The sequence below is a fragment of the Helianthus annuus genome, chromosome 10 (assembly GCF_002127325.2).
Source record: "Helianthus annuus cultivar XRQ/B chromosome 10, HanXRQr2.0-SUNRISE, whole genome shotgun sequence".
Lineage (NCBI taxonomy): Eukaryota > Viridiplantae > Streptophyta > Magnoliopsida > Asterales > Asteraceae > Helianthus > Helianthus annuus.
The window spans coordinates 119,355,275-119,371,212 of NC_035442.2; the positions used below are offsets into that span (position 1 = coordinate 119,355,275).

The following is a 15,938-nucleotide window of genomic DNA, read 5'->3' on the forward strand; positions in this document are numbered from 1 at the left end:
CCCTAACTTGGTTTTAAGTAGTTGGCACTATCACCATGTTCTTGATATGAACCACAAGCATGGTCATGCTAGCTAACAACCTTGGCCTAAATCATCAACCAAACATGAACACAAACTATAGAATTCATATAAACATACTTTTGATCTTTCCAAATCTAGATGCAAGAATTCACACACAAGCTCAAATCATTGTTCATATCATATTAGCACTCACCATTCCTAGTTTCATGCTATGAATCATACTAACAAGTTAACAAGATTCAATAATCATAATCTCTACATGGGCTTTCCAACACAACATGTAAATACTTATGAGCAAACATTCAAGAACAAGAACTTTAAGCATGCATATGAACTCCAAGAACAAAATCAAATGACAACATGAAGATTAACAAGAACAATCATCACATCTACTTCCATATTATCACATGTTCATAAGCTTCAACATAGTTTAGACAACACAAATGTTTAGCCTACAAGGCTCATAACTACCAAATCAAGCATAAATAAACATAAATTGTTCATAATGTAGTAAGCTAACCAAGTTAAAGACAAGAATTAAATGGTGTTTGAGTAGATCTTCAAGTGGTTTAATCCTCTTCAAGGCTCCTTCTTGGCTCCAACAAGCATCCAAGACCAGATTCTTGAGAGAAAAAGTCACCAAAATGCTCCAACTCCCTTGCAAATGAGCTAGAAACTCGTATTTAAACTGCTGGGCGTTTGGCACTACCATGCCACCTTTTGGCACGGTCGTGCTTGGCAAGTGTCAGAGCCACTTTCTTGAGTGTTGACCAAGCAAGCTACCATTTTCGGAAAAATCGCGCTCAAATGTTCCCGAGGTCGCACGACCGTGCTCGGAGATCCTCTGGTCGTGCGAGCCGGTAGTGCTCGGTAACAGTCACCTCGTTCTCGGAAACAAGCTGATCAGAGACTAAGATTGACTTGGCACGGTCGTGCCACTGGTTGGCACGGTCGTGCTTCCCTTGATTTTGAAGATTTGGCTGCTGAGTGCTAGTGCTGATCGAGAGTGCCGACGTCGGGAGGCTTGGCACGGTCGTGCCACTGTTTGGCACGGTAGTGCCATATCTGGCAGTTTGCTGGAATGCACCATTTTAGCTCTATTTTGCTCCAAAAGCTTCCGTTTCATCACCGGGCCGAAGCCCGGACCTGTATTTTCACAAATAACTCAAATGAGTACCAAAATCAATGAAAATACAAAGAGTTTTCGCATAAACGGGGCGTATTTGACGTTTAAAAGATGTATAAATTCTTATACATCATAAGTCATTGAACCAGGTTCTTGCTGATCCGACAAGGGTTTGCATGAACATCAAGCAACATTCAGCGTTTGACCATTTCTCGATTCTTGCGGCACCGGTAAAGATCTGAAGATGGTCTTCAGGATCCTCAGTCCCATCATATGTTCTGATGTGGGCCGGCATTTTGATCTTTGTCTGGAAGTCATAACCGGCTATCTGCTGTGAAAAGCATGAAAGGTTACTTGGTTTATAAGGTTTGGCCAAATCTTCTTCAACCCTTGCACCCAAATTGTCGTTACCATTGTTGTTCCCTTGAGTGGCTAGCACTTGATTAATGAAGTGTTGCCACGGGAAGTTGGCCATCATCTGGGTCATCATCTGGGGCATGAGGTTGAAGCCTTGAAGGCTTCCGGGTGCAACAGAACAATTAACTCCCAAGGGAGTGCTCATAAGGGCACTTCGTGCTAAAGGGAGTACCGACAAGGCCTGTTCCCACGAAGTTGTCGCTGAGGGTGGAAGACTTGTTACTGGGGACTGCAGGAGCTGGTCAAGGGTCAGCTCATGGCCTAGTGGAGCACCACTTGGAGCAGGTTGGGACGAGAAGAGAGGGTATACTATGGGATTTGGCCTTGCAGACAGGTATGGGTTAGGATTTGGGGGATTACTGGGACCTGCCTCATCCCTGGATGTAAAAGAAGGAATAGGGGGTCCAAGAGACAACGTTGGCTCAGGTTCATCATAGTCTAGACGGATCCTCACCCCTTTATCCCTTTCTCTACTCACATATTGGTTGAGAAGAGATCTCAACTCAAGGAAATTGTTGGCGACCCCTTCCGGGGTAAGTTCGACATGCGGCGGGGCACTGGTGACACCAACGTTAGGGGAAGGGACCCCTGATCTGGACGGATTAGGTGTACTGAAAGTCAGGAACTTAGGAGTACCTCCCAGTGTCGAGAAAGAAGCAGGTGTAGTTGCATGAGTTTGACTAGCACCTGGGGTAGAAGTGTTAGGAACCTGATTCACTTCTCCGGGAGATCCACTTTCTGACATAGCAATTTCAGGAGAATGGAGCTACACTACTAGGTCTTATGGAGAAAAATAGCGGCGTAGCCCCACGGTAGGCGCCACCCTTGTTGATGCAACAAATAATAGACCAAGGATAGTAGCTGGGCTGGTTAGGCAAAAGGGTTGAAGGGTTCAACTTTGCCTAACGCAGGTCGTGGGATCCCCCCACGTTTGCAAGACGTGGAAGGAGGTTCACTAGTTTGTTCTTGTTGTTTGCTATGAATCTTCTTCTGAAATGTGTTCAGATTCGGATAAAGGAGCAAACAGAATGTGTGTGTTGGAAGTGAAAGGAAGTATCTTGCAAGAAGCAAGTATTGATGATGTATGGCCAGAGATTTGGAGAAATCAAGGTTGGCCCGGAATGTCCTAGGAAGTAAGTGAAGTGTCAAATATATAGGAGAAGGCATCTCCCAAAGAGGAATGTATTTGACTAGTGACCCTGCTTGCAGTGAGGGGCTTACCCTTTCGGGGGTTAAAGCCTTTTGACCCCTGGATAATAGAGTGTGCTCTATGGACCTGCATTGCTTTTGCGGCTGGTGGGTTGGTGAAGTGATTCGGAGATGTGACTATTTACTATTCTTTCACTGCTTTACTTCACCTCCACGACTTTTCAACCTTCGAACCATTTAACCTTTTAAGCACTCATGTATTTTAGTCATTTTATTTTGTCTTGGACTACCCCGTCATCAGATGGTAAATTGTGGAATTCCTTTATTTTTGTAGCCATCCAAAGTGCTTTTATAATCTCCTGTGATCCAAGATTTACAATAGAATTGTAATATACGTTGCTTTTAATAACAATTAACTTTTCATAATCAAAATTAGTTGATTTGCAAGAAGAGTTTTAATATTTATTTATCAGCCAACGAGGTTATCATCCGGGATTGCTTCCCGGGCTGGAAAAAAATAATTAGGTAAATATTAAGTGTTCAAATAAAAAAAATACAAACAAAGTGTTATCTTGCATGAATTAATGACAAAGTGGAAATACAATTTAAAGATAGTCGAGTCCCTTTAAAGATGCATATCCTTCGAGTTGCCAAAACAATTCTCTTAGTAAATCGAGTCCCTTCTACAAAAAGAACCCGCCAAAAAATCATGAGGATAGTCTTGAAAGTAATGTCACCTATAAAAAAATCTTGAAAGTAAAAGAGGTATATACCTTAAATTTCGGTAACGACGATGGTGTTTGGAGACGCGCATGGTCGCTTGAATATAGGTTCACTTGAACTTTTCTTCACTTGATGGGATATCTAATTCGACAACAATGTCTTTAGAAAAAAAAAACATTAACTCCCACTTAAAGAGCACATCTACTTAAAACAAAGTGATCAAAATAAAAAAATAAAATACGCCATTCGTGCAACTGTTACCTCGGATCCTCTAAAGGTTGTCTTCCTAAAAGTTAAGTATCATGTGAAACTTTGTATTTTCTTTGCGGTATGAAAGGAATACTGAATAAACTGATATCGTAAAACATATATCATGTGAAAAAATACCCTTTTCATCTTCAAACAATAATGTACACCTGGATGTATTAAAGTACTTAGACGGTGTTAAATACCTTCTTCAAATATCAAATCAAACAGTATCATATGCACACTAATAAAATCTAAATCTCATCCCACTAATATTTCACATTTGTTCCCCAAAAACTATAATAAATATTTCAAAACTTATTTATTAAATCTTAATCCAACAACTGTTTAGGCAAGATATTCCATCTTTAAATGGTATTATATAATCATAGCCAGATGATGCATGTAGATGAACAACTCAAGAGTGTTTAAATATATAAAATAAACTTTGGTGTTGATACTATGCTACTATGCGGTACCAATGGCCGACCGATGATTTTTTTTCATTGAGGGTCTATAACGGGACTCTAGTCATCTCTTTTCCTATATCCGTTACTCAAAACACTACAAAAAGGTTTCCAAAACACCATAATGAATCAAGTAATGCATCTACATCCTATACGCTTCTAGCAACATTTTTTGTAAATGAAACAAATGTATACCTGATACAAGAAGTATGTGATTATATAGATTATTGAAACAGAAAGTGACACAAGTATGACGATCTTGTGTTCTTGAGTAGAATATGATAATCCAATCACTTAGAAATAGGATGATTAAAATGGTATAAGTGAAAAGAACATCACTTTAGCATGAAAACTGGTTTCTGGATCTGTGTGAACACCAAAACCTATATAAATATACATATATTTAGGTTCACATAAATAATCCCACATGTTTTTTAAGCTGATTCACATAATAAAAAATGATTATTGTGTTAACCAGTATGCCTTTTATAACTCTTTAATGCGTTAATTATTCGTAATATATAAAATGGGCACATCAGCCCAAAAAAAAAAACCCTGCCCATTTAGACCCGTATTAAAAGAATTACCCGTTTTGACATGTTCTAAATTCGCCAGACCCACCCGTTTTGCCGCCTCTACATATAGTAGGCTGAAGAAGAAGCGATATAAGGTCTCTTTGACTTATAAACTTAAGACAGAAGGTACAAAAAGTACCATGTTAGTTATTCTGGATTAGCAGCAGTAAAAGATTATTTAATCCAGTGTTTGCCGCGTTTGCCAGTTGGTTTTGACTTACGTGACCAAGACCGAGTTAGTTTGTCTCAAAATCTGGTTTCCGTTTCTAAACAATAGTGAATGTGTCGATGTTATAAAATGATTATGAGGCTCAGATTCGTAAAAAATCAAACAGAGTGGATAAATCCACCATGGCTGCATACTTACGGTTGCCATGTGAAACCATATGACTATCCGGGTTGCCCTGCCAAGATGCGGACAATCTCATCTTTGCCCAGTTTCACTCAAACGCATTGAAATTAATCATCACAGCCTTTAAAACTCATCAAATCATCATCCAACAGACAAAAATTGAAATTATGGACTAATCGGATAAAGCAAAGCGCCTAATTTTGTGGATTAAATAGGATCCGAACTAATTGGGTCGGGTAACAAAAAACGGGATCCGCGAGCAAGAAAAGGATCCATCTTATTTTCCCGCCAAAAAGGCATCTAAGAGGCTCTAAGGTAATGACACCTCAGCTCAAATCTATTCATTTATTATATATAATAGAATAGAAGACTTTTCACAAGCCAGTGTCGCGAACGGCTCAGCCCGTTTTTTGTACATCAGTTATGGTAGAAAGAAAAATATACAAGTTGTAGCTTTTTAGTCAATAAATCAAAACTGACCTGCTCGAATATCTCTATCGACTCGCTCCGCATTGAAAGTCCCAGGGATTTCTCTAAAATCTTCATTGAAGATGGGATAAGCACTGAGTTATTCGTTGTTATAGTGTTGTTTTTGAAATGATGATCACAACTAATGCTAGTTTAAAAAATGTTGCATAAATAATGCCAGCGCCATTACAAATGGCGAATTTTTAAAGGTAGTAGTTTGTGTAAGGGAATAATCAGAAATGTGTAAGAACCAATCATCTTGAAAAGGACGAAAAGCTGCAAAGAGCCATTTGGAATGGCGAAAACCTGCAAAATGCCACTTGGAATGGCGAAATCCTGCAAAAAGCCATTTGTAATGGCGAAACTTTTCCAAGTCTACATGTTTAGCCATTGAAAATGGCAAAAAATTTTAAAGGTTGCATGCTTAGCCATTCAAAATGGCGATTTTTTATAAAGCCATTCAAAATTTTAAACTTCTGTCTGTCGCAATGCAAATTGTAAGTGAAAAGGTCAGTCGGTCACTATCCATTAATTGCTTTACTATATATTAATATACCATAAAATTAAAATTGAATTAAAAATATATTTTTCAGCAAGAATTAGTGATGTTATATTATCCGGCTGTTAACATGGCAGATTCATAAGGGCAAGTAAACTGTACATTTGGGTTTATGATTTGTAACTTTGATTATCAGAGAAAAGATTGCCATCAGAAGCATATCTACTCAACAAAATATATATATCGAGATCATCAAAATTTGTAAGTTATGAACCTGAAATACCATAAGCTTACCGGGTATCTTCAGCTTATCATGTAAGATAACAAAAAGCCGCCTCTTCCATTTACTGTTTAATTCTGGGACCTGAAACTTCTGCAATGTGGGAAAAATACAACAATAACAGAATGCTGTAATGTAAAATATATATATATATATATATATCTTACCATGTCCTCATCATCGTCAAATCCATTTTTGTGCGTTCAGTGCTGGCATCATTGAAAGTACCAAAACAAAAAACATAACAGATGTATACCAGTACTGTTGTCGATGTTATAAAACGATTATGAGGCTCAGATTTGTAAACAATCAAACAGAGTAGATAAATCCGCCATGGCTGCATACTTACGGTTGCCATGTGAAACCACATGACCATCCGGGTTGCCCTGCCAAGATGCGGACAATCTTATCTTTGCCCAATTTCGCTCAGACGCATTGAAATTTACCATCACAGCCTTTAAAACTCATCAAATCATCATCCAACAGACAAACATTGAAATTATGGAATGAGATTCCAGCAATTCAATTATGGACTCAGTGACTGTACGCAACCCAGTTGACCAGACTCGACATAGTATTCTATGCCATTCGGTTTGACATCTCCTCCGAACCGGATAGGGTAATCCCAAATACTTAGATTAAACTGTAACAAAATACCTAGTGCAATGAGTAATGCAGGCAACAAAGCAAAACAACTACAATAGACACCGGTGACTCGTCAACTTCCGATAGCCTCAATTGAAGATCAAAAAACTACAACAGACACCAACAATGAATGTCAAGGAACATGGTGTTATTTGTGCTACAAAGATCAAGATCCTTTATATTGCTTGTACTACTTTTAAACAAAAAACAATACTCGTGTTTTTAATTAAGTCTAATTATTATCAATATCAATAGCCTGGGTTAAAGGCATCAATTACATGACAATGAAAAGAGAGATGTTATTACCAGTGAGTGCCCATTCTCCCCAGAAGCTTGTAAAGAGAAGCATCATTATACCACATGTCATTCCAACAAAAAGCACTATCTGATGTTGTACCTCAGTTTTATCTGTTTGAATAAGAAAGCTCCTTCAAAAGTTTCAAGAACACCCAAAATATCATTATTCAAGCTCTACATTACATAAATTTCATATAACAAAAAAAACATTACTCTATACAGAAACCATTTAATGAATTAGAGAATTGAACATACGAGACTGTATGAACATACACATCTCTTCTAGTTCTGGATTATTCCTTATGTAAAAGGGCGATGTAGTGGATCCTCACAAAAAAAATAAATTAGAGTTTCTCAAATGAATCGAAGAAGATAGGAGGTTAGGGTTTACAAATGAATGTCTTCCTCAAATATATGTGAGACACTTGCTTATGAATCCCCTAAATATATCCAAATAGCTTATAAATCCCTATAAGATTTCCAAATAGCTTATGAATCACTAAAACATCCATGGTTAAAGAACAACAACCAATACACTAAAGAGAGACGATAGCAAACATCAATAATCAAAACACGAAGATATACATACAACTGTTAGCATACTATATCAAATGAACAAAAACCCTAAATCAGTAATCAAATCAACATGGACACAAATTGAAGAGATTCAACAGCAAAAAGTGTTAAGAAACCCCTAATTATAGCAAAATTAATCTCTGAAATTGTCTGAATTTTTTTGAAGAAACTAAAGTTGCTTGACGAAACCCTAATAGATCGAAAACCGAAAGTGATGAAATGAAACCGTAACAGGTCATAACAAAAGTTCGATAAATCAAACTTACTTGAACCCGATCATATTCCGTAATCAAATGCTCCAATGTTTCAATCATACACAATTACAGGGAGATCCAGAGAGCGAGGAAGGAATATTGAAGACACAACTTTAGAGGAGATTAAGGGTTTGAAAGAAGAAGAACCAAAAAATCTAGATCACCTAACCTTTGAATGGAGCATATTATTCTAAGAAAGAAGCGTGAATGGGAAGCTGTGAATTTTAGGGTTTGCGATAGATCTGTATCAAGTTTTCGATGAAAATTAGGGTTTGAGAGAAGAGCCGCCACTTTACCTTGAAGAAAATGAAGATGTGCAAGAACACACAAAGATGATGAAGGGAATATTGTAAGATAAAGAATCACCTTGAGAGATGAGAGGAATTGTGAGGAAGAATAATTTAGGGTTTCTTCATATAGAGGGAAAAAGAGAGAGACATAAGATGGTAATGATGAACTAAAAAGAAAGGGTCCTCAAATAGATACATATATATGGTCCGAAAACATTGGGTCGGGTTTCTCAAAACGGGATCCGCGTGGAAGGAAATAACCCAGCTCATTTTCCCGCCAAAATGCATTCTGAGAAGCCCTAAGAACGTGGCACATCAGCCCAAATCTTCTTGTTTATTATATATAATAGATTTAGCGTTATGATCACTAAAGTTCAAATCTCATTTGTTTTAGCTCGTTTTCGTATAACCCATCATATTTCAAATATGAACCAACTATGAGTATAATTTAATAAAAAAACAACCATAAAGGCACTCAAAAGTGTAGGAATAATTATATAAAATATGTATATTTTACAGCACATCACTTACAGTGGTTGCGTATAAGGATTTTCTTGAAGCTACGTACGTGGAAAGATAGGGAAAAGAATTCCGAACGAACGAAACGCTTATCCTAGATATTCAAATACCACATAACGATCTTGTTAAATAAAATTTCTATTTTTGAAGGTTTGCAAATTAATTAATTATATATTATAGTTTATTACATTATTAACCTTTTAAAGTTATAAAAGAAATTAAATTAATGGTTAATTATTCATGTTATTAATAATTGTTTAGGTTTTTTTAATATAATAAGGAAATTAATTAAAAAATTAAAACTATAACTGTTGATTATTGTTTAAAGGGTTAGGATCAAATACAAAGGATAAAATAAATAAGAAGGGTAAGAAGGTTTCTAGTCCATTGATCTTAGATTTTGAGGGTTGAGATTAGTTGTAGGGAAAAGAAAATAATAGAAGGGCATAAAGGGAATCCTATATTTATAGATTTTCTCTCTCCACATGCAATGCACATGTCAATTCCCCCATCGATTTAAAACGTTCATAACTTTTTTATACGACATTTAAAAAAAATTCACTATAATAACGAGCGTTTTTTATCTTTAATATGAGTACTATATTATCATATAAAAAAAAAAAATCATTTTACAGGGTTTTTTCGCATTGTGTTAAAGGTTCAGTTCATCGTGTCTTTTAACTGGGTTTTGGTCATTACGTTTTAGTAGAGTTTCTATACATTGTGTTATTATCAAAACCTATAACACAATGTTAATTTGGGTTCTATCCATTGCGTTTTTATAAGAACCTATAACACAATATATGACACAATGAAGATGGTGTTATATCTGGGTTTCTATAAATTGTGTTATTAGTTCAGGTCATTGTGTTTAATATGTTTTCCATTGTGTTTTAATAATTTGTTCAATTTTTTTTATTATCTTGTTCATTGTGTTTTAGTTTGTTTTCTATTATGTTTTTAGTTTGTTTTCTATTGTGTTTTCATTGCTCTCCATTGTGTCTTTTATCTGCTGTCATTAATTGTGTTTTTTATCTGCCCTCATCAATTGTGTTTTTATTTAGTCTGATATTTATTGTGTTATATGTTATCGTCATTGTGTTATACGTTATGGTCATTGTGTTTTAGTATGTTGTCCATTGTGTCTTTATCCGTTTGTCATTGATTGTGTTTTTGATCTACTTTACATTGTGTTTTACATCATGTCCATTGTGTAATATGCAACTGGGTTTTTGATTTTTTTTTTTGAAAAATATAACAATATGGTATTCATATTAAAGATAAAAAACGCTCGATTTTATGGTATAATTTTTTTAAAAAATAAATGATGTATAAAAAAGTTACGGACGTTTAAAAATGGGGGGGGGGGAATAGCATGTGACTTGCATGTGCATATTCTCTTTCCTCTTGTAGACAAAATTAATATTTCCATTTAATTCCTCCTAGGACACTTGTCACTCTCTGGTGGCTTCTTACCATTCTTATTTTTATATCCTTTGCATTATAACTCAACCCATTGTTTAAAAAGGAAAAAGAGATTAGTTGATTATTGACTAAAAAAGATTAGAATTAAAAACTGTTATCTACATTAAATTTAAGGGTTTAAAAAGAAAAAAAAATGAGTTAGTAGATTATTGTGAGTTCGATACTCGGACTTAGGAGATTATTGTGAGTCAATTTCGTTAATGGTAATCGATTTTAGTAAACAAAACTATTAGATTATTGCGAGTTCGATACTCGGACTTATTTTAGCAGTACTAAATTGAACGGCACACTTACCGGTTGTGTGGTTTAGGTTTTAGAGAGTCTTAATTTATAAATTTAAAACTTAGAGTGTCTAGTTTAGGGTTAAAATTAGTTAGTTTTTATAGAATGTTGTGAGCATATCATGCTCCAACAATCTCCATTATTTCTTACTCAACGAAATAGAACTGCGCCAAAATATCCATTTTACGTGAACGAACACTTATACACTTATACAAACGTGGATATTATCTTACTGATGGAATTTACCATACCTAGTCTGTGTTTGTGAAAAATATGTGCGTATCCTCACATTCCAAACGAAAAGAAGTTCAAGAGGCAATACGAGGCGGCAAGAAAAGATGTGGAACGTGTTTTTGGTGTTTTTAAGTCAACATAGGGTATATATAATTGACCAATGTGTGCTAAGACTGAAAAATATTAGGTGTGTTGTATATACGTGAATCATTTTACATAACATGATTTTAAAAGTCGAAGGAAAAGCGATAGCACTGGTACAAATTCGTGATCCTCCAGTCGAGCCCGTTTTCGATGATACGGCTTTTAATGAGCTCGATGATGAAGATACGAATCGGAGACTAAAATATGATCTCGCGGAGCATTATGGGGACTAGTTTTACGTGATCTTGAGGCGGATTCCAATGGCGATTAGTAAAATTAGCTTTCGTTTTATGGTTTATGTTTTTATTTTCCTCATTTTAAATTAACGTAATGTCTTTTTCAATTTTAATGTAATTTTATTTAGTTTAACTTAATGTAATGTCTTTTTTTTAATTTAATACAGTTTTATTTTGTTTAAAATAAGTTTTAATTATAAATGGATAATTTTTAAAAATGAAAAAAAATTAAAAAAGAAATTGACTACTCCTCGCAAGGGGAGCACCCCTTACGTTTGAGACAAAATGAGGAGTTAAGAGGGAAGATAACATCACATACAGTGATTGGCTGGGGTGGAGAGACAACTACTCTCCACGAGGGGAGCACCGAACACCCTTTACACTCTAAGAATACTAGTTCAATCAACTCCTAAGTTTTAGTAACATTTTTTTATAAATTTACTAGGGAGAAAGCTCGTGCGATGCACGACATGCATAATAGCTATTGTTTGTTCGTGGTAAGACGTCTGACACGGCCGGTGCATAACATGTAAGACAATACGCCTACAAAGGGGCGTGCTTAAACTTTATTAAACCATGGACCATAAGTTGTTTCCTTGGCAAAACTTGCCGGCCAAAAAGAAGTGAAAAAAGATGTCTTCCAAGAAAAAAAAACATGAAACAGACAAAGGAAAAACGCATAAACTCTCGCACGCCTTCCTATCTTATTGGATAACACATAGACCAAACTTTAGCTAACGCATGCCACCGTCATCCTCAATCCCATCACCAGCCAACTGACTGCAGTGAAATAACGAAAAGAAAACTATTAAAAATGGTATACTATGTTTACGTATATATGCATCGAAAAGTAGTACGGGTTTTCATTACTAACACTAAGTGCAGACGGTATACCTTTCATGTGGGTCACTGTCAACTATTTCTTCTAAATCCGAATCTGCATAAGCAGGCATGGGAAGGAAAAGCATGAAACATTTATGTAGGCGGTTATCCAAAAATAAATATGCACAATTACATTGTTTATGGAAATCAATCAATTATAATTGAAAGTTTTTTTGTTGTCTTTCCATTTATAACGACACCAAGTTTATTTTTTTCAAAAGCCAACTTCTCCCCTTATATGTCTTTACACATTCGAAGTGATGCGTTACCAAGTTTTTTTATTCCTATTTTTTTTAATGTAGAACAATGCACTTTTATATTTACGAACTCAAGTTTCCGACTGTTGTAGCCTCCTAATTTTAAAATAGAGTAAACATATACCAGGTATGTAAATAACATTTCAGATTGAGTAGAAAGGTAAATAGCACATCTTTAATTAAAATGGTTTATTAAACAGGGCATGAATAAAGTGTAAGCCGATATATACCTTATGATCGCTTCAACCCGCTTAACTGGTATCGGTATGGGTAGCACCCCCTTGTCTTTAGCGGGGATCGATGGAGGTGTGGAAGATCCAAAGGGCTTACAATCATCCCCATCTAGCAGGACATTATTGCAGTTGAAGAATTCAAAATGACCATGATTATAATACGTACACGAAATGTGAATTCCGTATTAAAAAATAGATTTCGGTATTAAAAAAAACATTAATTTTTTTTCAACCGCAATATAGTCCTCTTATGTGATGTGGATACAACCAACAATCGTGTGGGGTCAGCTTGGTCGTCACAAACTATACGAATTTGGATTTGGTTATTGCCTGTCAAACTCGTAAACTGACTGTTAGGTTTTAACATACGTATGTAAGTCCAAATAGATGTCTGATTTAATGTATTAAAAAATAAGCTTGTGCCTTCATATAACAATCAACTCATGCATATGAAAATTGTATGATCATATGTAATAACAATCAACCTGTCACGAAGTCATTTATTGATTTATAATAATACCATAAAAGGATGAATGTATATATATACTGAACATATGGTTCTTTTTGAGTCTTAACTAATAAAAAAACATCCATATTTATTTAGTGGCAATCTTGCTGTCTAACCCAAAATGTATGATAGAAAATCTAGCACCAAGATCCCACTAAACGCGTTTTTGGTTATTGGGTTACCTTTGTAAATAATCCTTCAAGTATCCTTTTAACACAATTAAATTAATTAACTTAAGATCAAAATAAAATAAAATATATAAACTCATTTGAGTAATCATATTATAATTATCCATAATTAAATATTTAGCATATATAGTTAAGTTAATATTTAATTTAAAAGTATATATTTCTTTAACATTATAATTTTATAAAAGAGACGGTCGAGATAACAAATTACGGAGGCTGGAATCGTGTCATGCGTCCTCCATAATATTATGTGTAGAGATAGAGATATATTGTCCTTTACTTTTCGATTTCGATAAAGACACATAATCTAAAATGAATATTCTATATATACAATGTAGTTTGTAGGGGGCATACCATGTGATGCTTGTTTCTTCTACCGTGGTTCAAGATGGCTTCTAGTGTGGTCCATTTTTCTAAATACCCAGCAACAGAATCATTCCTTGCCATGGCCACACGTGTAGACAGAGCGGTTATAGGTTGTTGGGGAGAAGGCAGGTATGGGCTACAATATGGACAAAGATTTATAAAGCCATTTAGATGGTCTTTTGGAATGGACAACTTTAATTAACACAAAATTAAATGATGATTGTTATGGGAAAATGATAAGTCACTTACTTTTATTAGAGTGAAACCGAGAAGTTAGGGGTTTGGATACAAAGGGACATAACAATTATAGCCATATTAATATAATAAAATAGAATTAAAAACATCATTAAAGCTGTATTTATGAAGGTAAATATGCAGTTAGGGTCTGGAATCAGTGTCCTTTAATTGATGTATGGTTAGAATATAATTTAATGTCATGTTAAATTAGAAACCATACATACTGTAAGGAACATGTATAACAATATATCACTAAGTAACATTAACTATTGAGTATTTTTAAAATATGGTTAAGAACACATAGTAAATTAGGTGACATATACAATTATTATGATTGTCTCTTATGTTATAATTATTAACAGTATTATTATTGTTATTATTTTTATTAAATGAAACATCAAAGTAACTTAATTTATGGTTCAGACTCTATTCATTGTTTGGTTTTCATGCAAAATACCGTTACGGTTGTTTATGACTTGTATTCGCATATAACAAAAGATAAATAAATAAAAACTCTTAAGTTAGATAAGTTAGATACCTTAACAGCCAAACGTGACGGGTCAGAATCAACAATGAATAACAGAACTGGTGGCACACCGATGCGTACGGGCTGGGTCGTGAATCAGACCGGATCGTACTGAATGCGTGTTGTCAGAGGGTGGTCTCCGCGGAAAAGTGACGGTGCAGCGATAATACGGGCTGGGTCGTGAATCAGACCGGATCGTACCGAATGCGTGTTGTCAGAGGGTGGTCTCCGCGGAAAAGTGACGGTGCGGCGATAATACTTCTGGTTCGTGGTGGTAGACGTGACAATGCAGCGGTGTCCGATGGCGAGATTCCGGCGACGGTTTGCGAGAATAGAGAGTGCGAGAGTTAGAGATGCGCGATAACTAATGTAATTTAAAATCATTGCAGATAGTGTAAAAGACGCATAAATTTGATAAATAAACTGGAAATTAAAGAATTGATTAATCGACATCACATAACATTCATTTTCATTGATGTATTTGGAAATTAACCATTGTAGCTTTAGAAGTATGTAAATGAGGTAGCAGTAAGTACAATTAAAAGAAAAAAAATAGTGGATCCTTATTCCTTATGTCTACTAAATAGTGGATATATGTGTGTGTGTGTTAAATGACGAATCACCACCCCTAGCTTGAATTTCCAAAGTTATAATTTAACAAATTGACCATCTAAAGAAAACTTCAAAATTATAAATACGTTTTATGATCTGAGTAATAGGATTATTGTGTATAACGTACCGAATGCGTGTTGTTAGGGGGTGGTCTCCGCGGAAAAGTGACGGTGCGGCGATAATACTTCTGGTTCGTGGTGGTAGACGTGACAATGCAGTGGCGGTAGACGTGTTTAGTTTGTCAAAAGTTTATTAAGAAAAAAAAATACCTTAAGTACCCGCGTGAGAAGAGCGTATAAAAGAAGTCCAAAAAAAATCTAAGAATTTAAATAGGAAAGAGTTAGGGGTTGTTTGATAACTTCTAAATGATTAAGTGCTTAACCAGTAAGAAGTCTGAACCAGTAAGAGAGATCTGAACCATTAAGAGCCAATATAATGCTAAACCGTTTAGAGACATATGTTTGACCAATTCAGATTAGAGGTATTAACCATTCAGACTCAGTATAATGCTTAACCATTCAGAGGTAAATGTCTGAATCATTCAGACATCTGTTCACGAAACAAACAGTCTTAATCACTAGGTGCTGAACTCTGGACCATTAAGAGTCTCATTAAGAGGTAAACAAACAGTCCCTTAGACTGAATTAAATAAATGTTATACGTTTGTGCTTCAATAACTTGTACATTATCACTCGCAACTTGATGTTAAATGGAACTTATTTTGAAACGTACATAACTTTCAGAACTTTATAAAACATTATGTTTTTATAAGTTATTAGATGAAAAAACAATATGAACGTGAAATGTGACATAGTCCAATTGGGCATAAAAAAAAGTAAAAAGG

At 35.2% G+C, this 15,938-nt stretch overlaps 2 long non-coding RNA genes across 17 annotated transcripts; both read right to left on the bottom strand.

Annotated features, from left to right (window-relative positions):
• Positions 1-3,153: 3,153 nt before the first annotated feature.
• LOC110884828 lies at positions 3,154-8,539 on the bottom strand. Of its 15 annotated transcripts, XR_002561587.1 has the most exons (6): positions 8,108-8,539; positions 6,491-7,396; positions 6,338-6,416; positions 5,557-5,616; positions 3,487-4,532; positions 3,154-3,396 (listed from the first exon to the last, which is right to left on the bottom strand). It is a non-coding gene; the product is annotated as an uncharacterized LOC110884828 (long non-coding RNA). The 15 variants fall into 15 exon arrangements; XR_004870198.1 differs by having other exon boundaries at positions 3,487-6,532; positions 6,981-7,076; positions 7,275-7,396; XR_004870199.1 differs by having other exon boundaries at positions 3,487-6,416; positions 6,491-6,532; positions 6,981-7,396.
• A 3,335-nt stretch (positions 8,540-11,874) lies between these two features.
• Positions 11,875-15,777, bottom strand: LOC118483281. 2 transcript variants are annotated; one of them, XR_004870204.1, is made up of 5 exons: positions 14,495-15,777; positions 13,708-13,855; positions 12,655-12,766; positions 12,180-12,222; positions 11,875-12,065 (listed from the first exon to the last, which is right to left on the bottom strand). It is a non-coding gene; the product is annotated as an uncharacterized LOC118483281 (long non-coding RNA). The 2 variants fall into 2 exon arrangements; XR_004870203.1 differs by having other exon boundaries at positions 12,655-12,987.
• Between the last annotated feature and the right edge of the window lie 161 nt (positions 15,778-15,938).